Source organism: Canis aureus, chromosome 1 (genome assembly GCF_053574225.1).
Source record: "Canis aureus isolate CA01 chromosome 1, VMU_Caureus_v.1.0, whole genome shotgun sequence".
NCBI classification, from domain to species: Eukaryota; Metazoa; Chordata; class Mammalia; order Carnivora; family Canidae; genus Canis; species Canis aureus.
The window spans coordinates 50,799,827-50,815,756 of NC_135611.1; the positions used below are offsets into that span (position 1 = coordinate 50,799,827).

At 38.5% G+C, this 15,930-nt stretch overlaps 1 protein-coding gene and 1 long non-coding RNA gene across 2 annotated transcripts in view; one reads left to right on the top strand and one right to left on the bottom strand.

The window, feature by feature from the left end:
* Positions 1-15,930, bottom strand: part of PRKN (parkin RBR E3 ubiquitin protein ligase) — a 1,299,642-nt gene that overhangs the window by 391,078 nt on the left and 892,634 nt on the right. The gene's annotated exons all lie outside the window — the stretch shown is intronic.
* On the top strand, positions 895-15,257 carry LOC144284736 (uncharacterized). The gene is made up of 3 exons (XR_013353190.1): positions 895-1,074; positions 4,363-4,498; positions 14,019-15,257. It is a non-coding gene; the product is annotated as an uncharacterized LOC144284736 (long non-coding RNA).

A 15,930-nucleotide genomic window follows, 5' to 3' on the forward strand; every position in this document is an offset into this window, starting at 1 on the left:
GACCGTCAGGCGGCACTGAGTGCTCCTTTGACCAGGAATTTCAAGTAGCCGGGTGTGCCTGGATGGGCTGTAACCCCAGCCGGTCCAGCTGCCCGTGCTCTGTGCTGGGGAAGGTGCAAGGAGGGGCTCCGGTCCAGCAAGCAGACTGCTGGCTGAGGGGAGACGAAGCTTCCATGACTTAGCAGGGAAGACCAGTGGACCCCATGTTGCAGGAAGACAAGGAGAGCAGGCGGCTAAGACAAATGCTATGAACCTCAGAGGAGCTTGGGGCTAAGGAGGGCAATAGTGCCCTAGAAGAGAAAATAGTGTGCTCAATGAAAGAGCCCCCGCTGTGCCTCTGGGGCTGTGGCCTGTGGAGAGGGAGAGGGAGACAGCTGGCACCTGAGAGGGCAGTTGAGGAGGGGTGTTCTTGGGGCACGGCCTGCTTCCAAAGAGTCCCAGAGGGACGGAGATGTGCAGGCTGAAGGGCAGAGGGCACAGGGAATTTTGTCGGGCCTGGGGGGCAGGGTCGTTGAAGGGGGCCAGGGGTTGTGGATAGGGGTGTTGCTGGGAGGGGAAGGGGACCTCACGGCCCAGGGGTCCAGGTGAAAGCAGCCAGGAGGAGAGACTCCAGCGTCCTGTGAGCTCCTTGGGATTCCAGCCCTGCCCTCCGGCCGTTAGAGCACAGTGACTGCGGGCCTGGATCCCTTTCCTCTCCTCCTCTGGCTCTACTCACCTTTTGTGCAAAGATGACAAATATTGTGCTAAAGAATTTTAGAATGTTCCTTACATCTAGTTCACATAGTAGAGATTCTCAAATTCTTATTTTAAATAAAATTACAACAGTCTTGACACTAGATCCATGATGCTTAGCTTCTCTGGTGTGTCACAGATTCTTTTACTGAGAACCTTGTGAAAGCCATGGACCTGTCACCCCAAACAATGTCGAGAATTGTCTCACCTTCTCGCGTCCTGACACGGGAACCCTGCCCTGATGGAGAAACCTCACTAGCGTGTAACTGCCAATGCCAACTTAATAGTGAACAGTCTTTCTTTTTTCTTTCAGGTGGGAGCATGGTTAAGGAAGTCCCACAGGTAAGTATTTTATTGATCATTTTACTTGGCTTAAATGTTTTTTCATTTATTCCATAATGGTTTTGAGCACTGCCAGGGTGGGAGGATTTTCTCAAGGGTCCAGGGATATGTGGCCACAGGAATGCCCAGGTTTTTGTCACTGGGGCACTTATATGATGGGAGGGCTTTATATCATTTCTGTCATCTATGCCCTCTGCAACAATCCTTACGGGCAATACTTTCTTCTCAAAATATTGCACTGGGTGACATTAGCAGAAATCTTTTAAGGAAGGGACCTAGGTAGAAAAGATAGGGAGGAAAAATGGAAAATCCTTCAATATCCCTGTCATTCTTCCTGGTGACCTTTCATATGATAGTAATTTTCATCATTCTCAGGTACTGCTGACATTGTCATGTTGGAAAGACCCAGTAACTGATTACCCCAAAGAGGACTGGATGAGAGTACTGAAGGATTATGCACACATACCTCCCCATTATGTGGAAAACTCCAGATTACATTTCTAACATTCCTAAAGACTGAGTTACTGCCAGCATTTTTACCTAACGTGCACTAAAAGCAGTGCCTCATCCATGGCAAGCCGTAGTTAAGTGGTTGCTATTATTATGACAATAATCAAAGCATTTTATCACTTCCATTACAAAACTTGTTGCAAAAAGGGACACTAGACAAACACTACTTGTAACAATTCAAAGTGAAGCCACTGGGTGTAAAAAAAAAAAAAATATTTCCTTATTTAGAATCTCATCATTTAACATTCTATTAATCAGAATTTAGGGGCATTGTTGGCCATCTTCATGGTGACCAGTTCACAGAAAATAGCTTATAAAGCAGGTGAATGGGAAACAGACTTCCTCCCCAGAGGCCGGCAGACCTGGAGATAATGCCCTCTGTTTGCCAATAGGTGGTGGCCACGTATTGTTAGACAAAATGCTGAGGCCACTGAAATGGGATCTGGGGAAAGGACTCCTCAGCAATTGAAAATGAATAATCAGCTGGGTTGAAACTGATAAATGAAGGAATCAAAGTGATAAACAACAATGAGACTGATTAAAGGCAAAGTGGCTAAAAAGCTAATGGCTTTTACTCAGAAATCATAGTTCATGCAAATTAGTTAAACTAAACATTCCATTAAAGAAAGGTTTCTGTCAGCTTTTAACTTTTATTGCTTACTGTTGTCCAAATTATTCTTTCTTTAGAAATCTTTTTCATATGCAAGACCAATGAATTTCTTCCTTTCTTTTCCTTCCTTCCTTCCTTCCTTCCTTCCTTCCTTCCTTCCTTCCTTCCTTCCTTCCTTTCTCTTTCTTTCTTTCTTTCTTTCTTTCTTTCTTTCTTTCTTTCTTTCTTTCTTTCTTTCTTTCTTTCTTTCTTTTTCTTTCTTTCCTGCCTGGCCTGCTATCAGCCTCCTCACTTCAGACTCAAAGTCAGAAGACATTAGGAACCTAGAACAGCCAAGACGACTTTGAAAAGATAGGACAAAGTCCATGGATTAAAAACTTCCTGATTTTAATACTATTATCAAGTGTCTGTAATCAAGACAGTATGCAACTGGCATACAGATAGATACATAGATTGATGAGCCAGGACAGAGAGCATAAAAGAACACCCTTATGTATATGGCCAACTGATTTTCAACAAAGGTGCAAAGTTAATTCATTTGGGAAAGTATACTCTCTTCTAGGAATGGTGTTTGAACAATTAGATATCCATATGAAAAAAAGAAATTAAATTCATACCTTGCCCCAGACCCCAAAGATAACTCAAAATAGATCAGAGCCCTAAATCTAAAACATTAAACAAAGCTTCTAGAACAAGACACAAAAAAACCTTTGTGACTTTTGGTTAGGCAAAGATTTCTTAGATATGACACATAAAGCACAATCCACAAAAAAATAAATTGATAAATTGGACTTCATCAAAATTAAAAACCATTGTTCCTTGAAAGACACCATAAAGAAAATGAATTGATAAAGCAGAGGCAGGAAGACAAGATTTGCAAATTATTTATCTGATAATATAATTGTATTTAGGATATATCAATTAAATTTATATCATATATTATTATACTAAATTTTCATAATATGAAAGCAACCCAATTTTTATTTTTTTATTATTTTTATTTTTTTTTAATTTTTTTAAATTTTTTTCCAATTTTTAAAAATAACAAAAGACTTGGAGAGATGCTTCACTGAAGAAAATAATGAAAAGAAAAGAAAAGAATGGCAAAAGGGCCTGAAAAGATGTTCAATGTCATTAGTCATTGGGGAAATGCAATGTGAGACCATAATAAACTACCACTACACATTTAGTAGAACATCAGCATTTAAAAGACTAATTATATCAAGTGTTAAAGAGGATATGGAGCATATACAACTCTCACACATTCTGGATGTGAACTTAAAACGGTACAAGTACTTTGGCAAATAGTTTGGCAGTTCCTTAAAAAAGAAACTCCTAAAATATAATTCAGTCATTCCACTTCTAAGTATTTATACAAGAAAAAAAATATGTACATACAAAGATTCACATAAAATTTCATAGCATCTTGGTTTGTAATAAGTAGAAACTGGAAACAACCCAAATGTTCAACAGTTGAATGGATGAGCAACTTGTAGTTATATACATATAATAGCATATAATTCAACAATTGAAAGGAATGGACTTTTGGTATACATACATAACAATGATAAATCTCAAAATAATTTTGTTGTAGGAAACAAATCATACTTAAAAAATACATACTGTATGTAGCATTTATACACGATTCTAGCAAATGCAGAGGAAATGAAAACAGATCAGTAGTTGCTTGGGGGATGCGGGTAGGGCAGGGAGGTATGGGGGTGCTGATAGATATGTTCCTTATATTGATTGTGGTTGATTTCAATGGTATAAACATATGTAAAACTTACTGAATGGTACATCTTAAACATGTGCATCTTTTATGTCAATAAAGCTGTTGAAAACAATAGGATTCCACATTAACCATCTAACTCAGGCCCACTTAGAGAAGCAGCCCTCCAATTAAAGGTCAGGAAGCCGAGGCTCAGAGAAGTGAAGTGATTTGCCTGAGGTCACACAGCCAGAAGAGATGGAATTCAGCCTCAGGTCTGTCTGAGCAGAAAGCCAGTCTCATGCCCACTCTACCACAGCCACTCGTTGTGCCTCAGTTTCCTCACCTACAAAGTATCCAGGTGGGTCAAACAATCTCCAGGGTTATAATCAGCTCTAAGGTTCCAGGAGTCTGTATGAAGCAAGCTGATTTCATGGCACTATGTCATTCATTTCAGAAGACATCGAATTTCCTTCTCCATGTATGATGAGGATAGTGAACATTCTGACGTGGGAGCTCATGGCATGTCTGCATTTCTTCCATCAGAGACTGAAGCTGAATTCCCACTGGCGTGCTCTTCATTGTGAAAGACGGTGAGCCCTTCCTCGACCCTCCATTAGAATGTGTTTGGTTGGAAAGCTTGGCCATTATAGTAAATATAAAGGTGACATTCTGAATGCTTCAGAGTGCACTAAAAAGCCATTATAAATGGGAGACTAATGGAACAATTGTGTCTCATTTTCACTTCTAATCACCACGACTCTGTGTCGTCAGTACTTCTGAGATGCTAACCATTCCAAGGAAACTCAGTAGCAATACAGATTTTCATCACTCACAGATTCAGGTTCTACATACTTTTTATGCCATGACTATATATTGTATTTCAGTTATCTTTTCTATTCACTGACTCAAATACATTTAACTTGATTGCTAGGTCCTTGTATGCTTTTCCATTGTTTGGCTTCTGTAACCTTATTTCTACATGGGTTGCACAGCCAATGGTCACAACTTTTCAGACTATATATCTCGCCTTTCAAGTGCACTTTGGGGTTCCCTGGATATAGGAAAAAATCTACCAAAGCACGAATCTGGATTCATTTTTTTCAGGTGTGACCAATTAGTTGACAGCTAATAGTTCATTAACATAAAAGAAGCTTTGTGATAAAATTGAAGGGTGTTGTGTGCTTTCAGTGAGCAAGGCATAAATGTAGCTAATTGAACCACAAATCATGTTTGTCAATCAAATGGCTTTTTTGTCTTTCTTGTCTTGAAATATACCTTTTAACACACAGCTCATTCTTCAAGAAAAAAAAATCCTATGGTCATAATGTCAATTGCTAACTTTATTTTCTATTTACATCATCCACTTATGAATACCCTTTTCTTCGATTTAATTAGTTAGTGTCACTCACACTTTAATTGGTAGCAGTGTAAGACTGAGCTGAATTTGAAAATGATGGCACGATGTCAGCGCAAGCCACATCAATCATGTAAGTGTACATGGGAGCCAGGGCATAACTCAACAACACCTATACATATATATGTGGACTGGAATTGGATTTTTCTATTTTTTATTTTAATAAAAATGGCATACTAAGCAAAGTAATACCTTTAAAGAGGAGATTCATTCCCCCTCCCCCAATTTCCATTCTAGTACCAGCAGAATCAAAATTCAACACAAAAGAATAGCTAAGTTAAAGCATAAGTACTCTGAGAGCATACATCAAATCTTGTTTTTTTTTTTCCCCCAGCGTTTGTGGTTTTTAGCTTATATCTACACGTATCTAAACTATTACCGAGGACACGATTGAGTCAAGTGTTCATTGCTACAGTAAACATTTTAACACAATACAAATTCTTTGGCCACGAACAACAAAATGCTTTTTGCTGCATCATGCTTTTAGTATTCAGCAATAATTTCAGAAGGACAGAGTCCCTTAAAACTGAGGTCAAATTCTACCAAGAGAATTTTATGGCTTGAATAGGTGGTATAGAGAATTGCTCAAAATTAAGTCCTAGTTACAAGATACTCAGGCGATTTTAATGAAGAACAACATGATAAACTATTATGTTGCACAAAATATAGCAGGCATTTGCCTCTAATAAATAAATAAATAATTTTTTGTCATATTTTTGTGTGTGTCTATTTCCAAATAAGACTAGAAATTCCTTGAAAGAGGAAATTGTGTCTTCTGGCTTTTGCATTTCTATTGGGAACAGTGGCACTGAGCTTAGGATAATCCCAATCTATTGATGGATGGATGGACAGATGGACAGATAGATGGACAGGTGGATGGATGGACATATAGATAGATGGACAGATGGATGGACAGATGGATGAACAGACAGATGGGTGGATGGATAGATGGATGGATAGATTTGTTCCAACATAGCACAATGTAACTGGAGGCTTGGTAGAGGATTGCAAAATGCTCACATACCAAATGACAGTCATCAGATTTATTAGATGTATAATCAGCAATTTTTATTTTTTTAAAGATTTTATTTATTTATTCATGAAAGACAGAGAGAGAGAGAGAGGCAGAGACATAGGCAGAGGGAGAAGCAAGCTCCATGCAGGGAGCCCGATGTGGGACTCGATCCTGAGTCTCCAGGATCACGATCTGAGCCGAAGGTAGACGCTTAACGGCTGAGCCACCCAGGTGTCCCTAATCAGCAATTTCTAATAGTCGGTTACTACCAAGAGCTATAAGGGGACCCAAGAGTAAAACAGATTAGAAGACTAACTTTATAAAAATACAGAATTTTAGGCTGGTATAACCATGAGCAACTGACTAGCACACTCTTCCTGTGAGTAAGGAAACAATTTTGGACTGGGAAGGAAGCAGTCCAAGCTTACACAGAGAGCTAGAATCAGAGCTACAGCCAGAAATTGGAGGTACTAGCTTTGGTACAAAATTTATATCACCTCAGCAACTGAGCTGACGCCCACTTATGAAGTAGCTTTTCCTTGTGAGGTTGGCACTGAGCGATGGGGAATCCAAAGAAAACAAAATTTGAAAGGTGTATTCAAGATGCTTACAATTTAATTTGGAGCTACTGGGAATGATTTATATTCAGTAATGCAATCATAGGTAAAGATTCTGGAGGGGCACAGGAGATGAGCATCTTGAAGACCTAACACTGGACCTGGGGAGGTCTAGTTGGGTAGGAGGACACTGAGGTCTCGGGGAGTGACAGAGGGAAAGTGGGCAGGCCACCCAGGCCCAGGGATGTGGAGGGGAGCAGAACTTCTCCACGTGAGGACCCACAAGCAAACCATCAGGGTGCTGAGAGTTAACAAGAGAGAAATTCAGGCCATCAAGGAAGAGACCTAGGAGGATGTGATACTAAATTTCAGAAGTTGTATGAAGAGTCATGGTAGGTGTAGCCAGAGCACTGATGTGATGGGTGAAAATGGAATCTTGATTAGTGCAAACACAGTGAGCAAATGGGCAGCAGTGGGAATTCCAACCAGGAAATGTTCCTCTCAAATTGAGGGATGAAGTAAGGCAAACATGTTGATAGCTACCAGGTAGAACAGAAGCAAGCAAACAAAGAAACAAACAAAAAATACAAAAGCACCAAAATATGACTAAGAAAGAAGCAGAAGGTGTCATTATGGATCTTTTAATTCACATGTTATTTTCAAGCTATTAATGAGGAAATTTCGGACTATCTGATGTCATGCTGTGCGATAGAAATTTCTGTGATGAAGAAAATGCTCTACATCTGCTCTAGTGAGGCAGCTATTAGACATATTTACATCACTTTATGGTCAGCGGAAACTGAATTTTAATCTTGTATCATTTTAATTGATGCAAATTTGGATTTAAATAAGCACATATGATCAGTGGCTTTTTTAGGCTATCACCTAAGGCATTCCATTCACTAGTGAGCCATGAAATAAATGACTGAAAAAAAGGAACAAAATTCTACAAAGAATACGTTCTCTATTGTTATACTTTTGTTGCATATTTGTTATGTCCTAGACCATAATTGTTCTCAACCCTTTTGGCACCTAGATATTCTATGACTATTTTCTACTGGAAATTTTAATTTATCCATCTAGCCATGCAACCTTCTAGAAAGGATTTGAGACACTAGACAAATATACACAATTAGAGTAAGATTAAAGTGAATAAACAAAGAGATGGGAGAGAACACAAAGTTGCAAGAGACTACTAAGGACACAGATTTAGGACAGCACCCAAAAGCACATACCATACAACATTATAGTTACGGAAGATGTGCTTTGGAAGCTCTGATCTTTCTAGTAGTCAGAACAGAGGAAACATCGTAATCTCTAACAGTGACGTTACATTTGGCAGAGAAAGTATATGTGTAATTCACGAGAATCAATGTTCTTCCTCGATTAAAGTCCAAATATCTTTGCATCAAATGAGTCATTTGACCAAGGCATGTGACTTTAATATGAGCTAAGGTTTGTATGTTCAGCTCCAGGAGCTGGAGAAACAGAAGAAACTGGTTTACAGCAAAAGTGGAAGGAAGCACACAGGTACAGGTGGAGTGGACACACGGAGACCAGAGCCTTTATCACATCAATCCCTGGGCAATAGGAGGCCCCCCACCCTTAATAATGAACTCCTCCTCTCTTATGCTCATTTTAATTGGTTCTGTTCCTGTCAACACTAGAGTCTTAGTGTAGAGAGAAATTTCTTCTATGAGTTGACACTGTGCTAGCGGGCATAATCCTCAGAGGCAGACTTCCAAGAAGACATTCTGTGTTTGCTTCTTGCATTGCCCTTCTCTGTGATCTGAGAGGCATAGGCTACAGCAAATTCAGCAGGAGTGATTCATAGAATCCCACTTCATTAGCATTCTCCCCAACTGCTTTCTTCCTCACAAAGGGAAAACTGTACCCTTATCCACATCAAGTTGAATAAAAAAAATAATTTTCTGGTTTTTTAGGTTCCACGATACTTTTCATGAACATTTGCTAGTACAACTGAAGATAACTCTGCAACCACCAAATAGAGCCCATTCACCACAAATGAATCTTCATAATAGTATAGAGAGAAAGTACTAAAACTTTATCTTTGGCTTTCATAGGTGTTTTTTTTTTTTTTTTTTTTGGAATTCTCATCCATCTTGTACTGAAGGCAGAAACTAGAGCATTTTCTTTCAACACCTCCCTCTCACCTTTCTTCCTTGAGGTCTAACACAGGTGTTTAAAGAGGCCAAAGTCTTCACTGCAACCTCAGGTGAAGGCTGTCCTGGCCCCGCCCACCTTTCCGGGCTCTTTTCACTCTGATCCAGCCACCCCAGTCCGTTTTCCATTCATCAAACCTGCCTTCTAACTTCCTGTCTCCAGATTTTATTTCGAGATGGTCCATTTGTAAGGACTCTTCTTCCTATCCTACCCCACTTCCTCCATTTCTTTCACCTCTTATCTAAATCAGAAATTATACAGCAGCTGTTGTTTGATGGACATCTGTAACCCTCCCTGCCACCCCCCTCTACTAAACTGTGGGCTCCATGAGGGGAGCAAGCCTTACCTATTCTGTGAACCACTGTTCCCCCCTTTAACCCAAACAGAGCTTAAAAAGTAGAAGATGCTACTTCCTATAAAATGGCCATGATAGTAAGATCAGCTTTATCTGGTATTATAAGGGAAAACTTTGTAAAATGTATAGCTCTAATGTCTGTTGTTACTCAGGTGATATAAATAATATCTTATCATTCTATAACATGCAATAGTTCAACATAGTTCCCCAAAAGGGGACCATGAATAATTTTTAATGACAAGGAAAGCCCACTTACACGTTAAGGGGAAATTTTTTAAAAACTATTTGTATAACTTATTGAAGAATACAGAAATTAAACTATCCATTTCTACATGAAGTAAAAACAGCAAACTTAATAGGGTATTTTGTGTAATATGAATAATTAATATTTAAAATTTAGAAATATATCTCCTTACAATGTAGTTAGAGTCTCATAAAGAAAATGTATTCTTAAAGCAATAGCTAAATGTTTTCAATTCAAGGTACTCTGAATTAAACCCCTCGGGCAGTCTTTTCTAAAATGTTATGTCCAACATTCTGAAACACATACTTTATTGGCATCTGAAAAGCAGCTGCAAATGTTTCTCTTATATTCAAAGTCCTTTAAAAAAAAGACTCCATTGCTAAGCTCTGACAAATGTGCCTCCTACCACCTCACTGGGTTCCTTCACAAACACACAATTCACAATTATAAGCAATTTTGTAAAATGCATGCTATTTTCCCTGGAGAATGTCTTGGAGTGGTTAAATATGTGATTGGGTAATTTTCTGAAATGCTTATTATTTACCTGAGTCTCATTTCAGTCTCTCTGGTAAACAGAATATCCATATCCATGCCAGCGGTTATTATATCCCCAAATGCTTCCAAAATTGTCAGAGATCCTCTAACTTTCCCAAAACACATTTTAGACTTGGGGCATAGATATGAAAAACAGAGCTACCTGTACCAGCCTTCCTACTTAAATGACAAGGTGGGCTTCCTTTTCCCTTAATGGGGTTTTCTGGATTTCAGGCACAGTGGAGGATGAATAACAGGATTTTTAAACTTTTTCATGACTTAGATTGCATCTTAGCTGGTTGCAAATCTCATTATCAGCTTTACAGCTATTTTTCTACCTTGATTTATTGTTATTTTTGGATCAGAAAGAAGAATGGCAAAACTGCAGCCTAGAGGTTTGCTTTGGAAAATAAAGTTTGAATTTAGCTGTTGTTGATTTATACCCAGTGTGCTATACTTAGCATGTATGTACAGTTAAGCATACTTTATAGGTAATTATTCCTTCTATTGATAGAAGGCAGCTGTGCAGAGCCTAGAATAATACCCAGCTTTTGAAACAGTACTTTCTAAAGTGGTATACTAGATGAATAAATTCTGATGATGGTGGTAGTATTTCATCCAACAAGAGATCTTACTCCCTCTGTACCAACATCTTTTACTACTTGCCTAGTTATATGTGAACAATAAAAACTCACCAATACCAGATTTAAGTAAAGTGAATAATAGAAAATAAACCGTCTCTGATGGAAATGGGTTCAAGTTAACATAGGGAGTAAGAAACCCAAAGGAAAAAATGATTCAAGTTGTTTTAGAGTGTGAAGTACCCACATTCTTTTACTTTCGGGTCCTACTAAAAACATTCCATAACACAGTATTTTAATAGTAACAAATTCAGGTTTCCCCTCTATGTCAACGATAGAGGGCAATCAAAATTTGGATTTCAGTATTTTTTTAAATTTTGCTATTTTAATTCACAGTACAAGGCATGTAATTCTTTTATTCTTCATAAATATAATATAGGGGTGCCTGGGTGGCTCAGTGGTTGCGTGTCTGCCTTCGGCTCAGGGTGTGATCCTGGGGTCCTGGGATAGAGTTTTCATCAGGATTCCTGCAGGAGTCTGCTTCTGCCTCTGCCTGTGCCTCAGCCTCTCTCTGTGTCTCTCATGAATAAATAAATAAAATCTTTAAAAAAAATGTTCAATTGAAAAAAAACTAAACCATTATAAACAAAGTCTCTGATCCTCCATTTTGCCTGGTGTAATCTTGATAAGTATTGAAACAGGACCCTCAGTTAATATAACAGGTGTAACTTGTGTGTACTGTCGCTATCCATATATTTCCTTCTATATAAAATAAGCCTTGATACGCCCTATGGACAATGCCTCCCCATGGTACCATGCAACACAATTTGAGAACCACTATTTAAAGACACCACAGAGAGACTGAGATGTTAGTATATCATGTATATCCATTAGCTGGTACTTGCTGATTTTACTCTTGGTTTTGGGGTTTTGTTTGGTTTTGTTTTTTATTCTGAGTCTGTTAAATGTCAGGGAAATAAATAGTAAGTCTTGGTTTAGGGTACAACAGTCAAAGATTGTAGCATTTTTGAGGTGGATGAAGTCCTGGAGATGAAATTAATTTCATGAATAAAGTGTGGAGAGAAGGAAAATTAGTTTTGGAGTCAGGTAGACTCATGTTTCAATTTAGCTTCTGAGAGCCTCAGCTTTCTCACTTGCAAATTGGGATTATTAATATTGACCACACAACCTCATTTTGAAGCTTATATAAGGTAACATATGAAAAGGCTTGCCCTGTGTCCAGTAGCTCTTAAGTGATTTGACTAAATTAACTAGGTTAGTTAGTTAGTGGTAGAGTCATGACGAATCCTATGAATTCTATGTCAGCACTATTCCTACAATAGCCATCTAATGTGAGAAACAAATATAAGTTCACACATGAATTCAACTTATTGTAGGTCCCAAAGAACAAATTGCAAGCAAACTGTGACCATTTCCCTTAAAAGAATCAGCATAGCAGAAACAATCATTGCCAAAGCTGTAAACAGTGAGCTAGTGCATTTCTGATGAACCTTTAAGGATATAACAAATAATTTATTTACAAATTACAACACAATGGAGAAGTAAACACTGCTAGAAGTCACTATTTTTTAGGCTATTAAAATTTTAGATTACATTTCTCTAGAGGTCATTGTGTGTACGAATGACAGGCGTTTTCTGGCTTGCGGTTGGGAGTGGGGTGGGTAGGAGTTCTCTGAACACGGCATGGATAGAGGTGGCACCGACACACCAGGTGGGAGTGGGATGGTGGCCCCCTCCAGGGATAGAGCTCCAGAGCCTGCATGTTGTTTCTGTCTTTGGTAATGGCTTTCCTGAAAATGAAATGTAACGTCTGAAACGTGTTTTCTATTAAGTTGTGTCAAAAATTTACATGTTTTGTTAAATTTTTCTAAATGATTAGTTTCAAAGAATGGCTGGCTGGCTGGGATTTTTTTTCCTACTTTTTTCAAATCTAGTCTATTTGATTAAAGTGTTTCCTCTTTTTTTTCAGAGTAAGACATGAATTATGTTTAAAAATCATATAAGCAAGTATTTATTTACATAGTATTGAGTATATTTCTGGCACTTGCAATGACTGAGCACTAAAGTGGGTTCCTAAGGGACGTTATGGTATTCCTTTGAAGGGATAAGGCTTAATTAAAATGGGCTGACTTAAAAGAATGCTGGATTTTACTTGTTTTGGATACATCCAAAATAGGTTAAAACTGAAAATATCAGTGTGTCTGACATAATAGGAAACTATGGTTTTGAGAAAGATTTTTAAATCACATATTTGTGTATATTTTATACATTTACATGGCTTCCTCAGAATATAAAATTTTTGAGAAAGGACTTAAAATGTACACTAAAATCCCAGGGAAAGCACCCTAGTGATGCTATCAGTAAAAGAAGAGAAATAATAAAGATAGCCTCCTTAATGTAATTATATTTCTACATATATTCACATTATAAAAGACTAGTTTGAAAAATCTAGTTATATAGAATGAATCTAATTCAGGAATTTTAATAACAACTCCTATTGAGAACATTTTAAGTATTTTTTACAGGATTATATTTATGTAATGTTTTATACTTTCTATAATGTTAATTTCTGACTCACAGGAATTAATTATTTCCATTATTTGTGAATGTGCTAACATAGAAAATGTCAAAGAAGAATGTTTTATTTTTGCTTTTTAGCCTTGAAACCTTAATTAAACCCTCAGGTTCAGTTTCAAGTTCCCTGTTAGAATTTTAAGTATCTAGAATATATTCTGATATTAGGGCCTATAATTGGGGGTGCCTGGGAAGTTATCATGCATAGAATACCTATTGTGTATCAGATGCTGTGCCGGTCATTTTTACATACAATTTCATGTAATTCTGAGTTCAGGCTTATTTTCATTTTAAATGAGAAAACTGCTCAATATCTGGTAAGCAAATCATAAGCAGTACATGACCACAAAGTCAGTACCTGGCCCATGATCCCTGAATCCTGGAGGTACTTAGAAGTTGAATAACTAACTCTCTAAAGGGAGACCTTTTTGACATAAGCTTCCATGTGTCTACCTAAATTCTCTCTGTCCCCATACATTTATCTAGACTTCATTTCTCAAGCTCCCTGAAGCACATAAAGCCAAATGGCTGTGTCCCAGCCAATGGAACAAGGAGCTGTGTGCCATATTCAGGTGCGGGTTTATGAGAAAGACACATGTCTTCATTTATTTTTTTCTTTCCCCTCTGCCAGCTGGACCGTGGATGTGGGGATCAGTGTGACCACCAATGGCATAGCAGAGCCAAAGGACAGAAGAAAACCACTTTGAAGAAAACCACTCAGCCATCCAAAAACTGCCTCCATCCCAGGCACAAAGCAAGCGACATTTGTGTGTGAGCCATTATCTTTTGCATCCTGTTGGTTTCAGCACTTTGGTCTATAATAACTGGTAAAACTTTTTTCAGAGGCTCTGCTTCATGACAATCCATCTGGGAAAACGGAAGACTGAGACAGGACTGCAAATGACATCCCAACCACCTCCACCTCCAAGAAGATTATTGTACATTTACTTTTACAAAAGATGGAAATTTCAATGGATCCTTTCCTAAAAATGCTTGTTAAGAGTCCAGATTTTATAACTAGATAATTGGCAAAAAGTTCCCAGTGTTCCTTGGGTATACAAGAGTTGATCATGGGAAACCAGCCAATACCAAGGAGGAGTGGGGGGTGAGAGTGGGAAAGAGGGAGGGAGAATAAGATATACCATTAGGAGCACCCCATAATTAAACCACTGTGGAGCAGAATTTACATTCAAGGTTCATGTTTGATAGACCTTTTCTAAATTGGGGGGTGCCAGGTATTTGAAAACTATCTCAGAATCTAGAGGGTGGGCTGTTAGGGACTGAATTGTGTTCCTCAAGCTTTCATGTTAAAAGCCTCAGTACCCTCAGGATGAGACAGTATTTGGAGAAGGGCCTTAAACAGGTACCTTAGTTATGAGGGTGGGCTCTAGTCTCATCTGCGTAGTGTTCTCACAGGAAGAGGAGATGACAACACAGAGAGAGACACCAGGGCTGCACAGGACCCCAGGAAGATGACCCAGTGAAGGGGCAGCAAGAGGGCGGCTGTCTGTGAGCCCAGAAAGAGGCCTCTTCTGGTGGCCTCCAGAAGAGTAAGAAAGGAAGTTTCTGTTACTTAAGCCACTCAGTTGGTAGTATTTTTTTGTTTGTTCGTTTTTATGGCAGCCCTAGCCAACCAATACAGTAGCCAATTTCAGAAACACTGTTACTTGTCAAGCACAGAAAGAGGCCTTCCTGGCAGCAAGAGGGGACTTCAGACAAAGTAACTGCTTCCTGAGCACCTTCTTATTCCCCACTTCTTCCCACTGCTTTCCATGGTACTTCCTTCTGCAAACACATAACTCCAAAATAAAAGATTTCTGGTAAAGGCTTGACAAGCAGGCAACATAAGAAATATTAATTTTCCCGGGCCCCTGGGTAGCTCAGTCTGTCAAGTGTTGGACTCTTGATTTCAGCTCAGGTCATGTTCTCAGGGTCAAGGGTATGAGCCCCAGGTTGGGCTCACACTGAGGGTGAAGCCTGCTTCAGAGTTTCTCTCCCTCTCTCCCCTCCATGCCCCTCTAAAATAAATAAGTCAATAAAATCTTAAAAAAAAAAAAAGAAGAAAAGAAAGGATTTTCCAAACTCTGAGGTTGTAGAATATATAAGACACCCTGGAAAGCATTCAGATTTTACTGGAAATATGTGACATAATTGCTTGGTGCGGATATTATATATTTATTTCCATCTTGACATTAGAATATTAAACCACTCCTACTCTTGCTAAATTGGAATGCATTTAAAACACTAAATTGTTTTACTGTACTGCTTAGGAACCAAATGATACAAACTCTCATGAATATGTAAATCAACCCCTCTCAGCACATTATTAATTATTTCAAAGATAGTTGGAGGTCACCAGCTCATAGTAATTTCTATGTGTGACGTCTCATTAATACAAGCTATCAAAAAAAATACAAGCTATCACACTGTAAGGAGGAATAAAGTTTTATCACAGTAACTGCATGTGTGTACACGTGTACGTGTGTATGTGTGCATGCAATGTGCATGGCCAACGTAACATACAAGACTGAACACAACATACA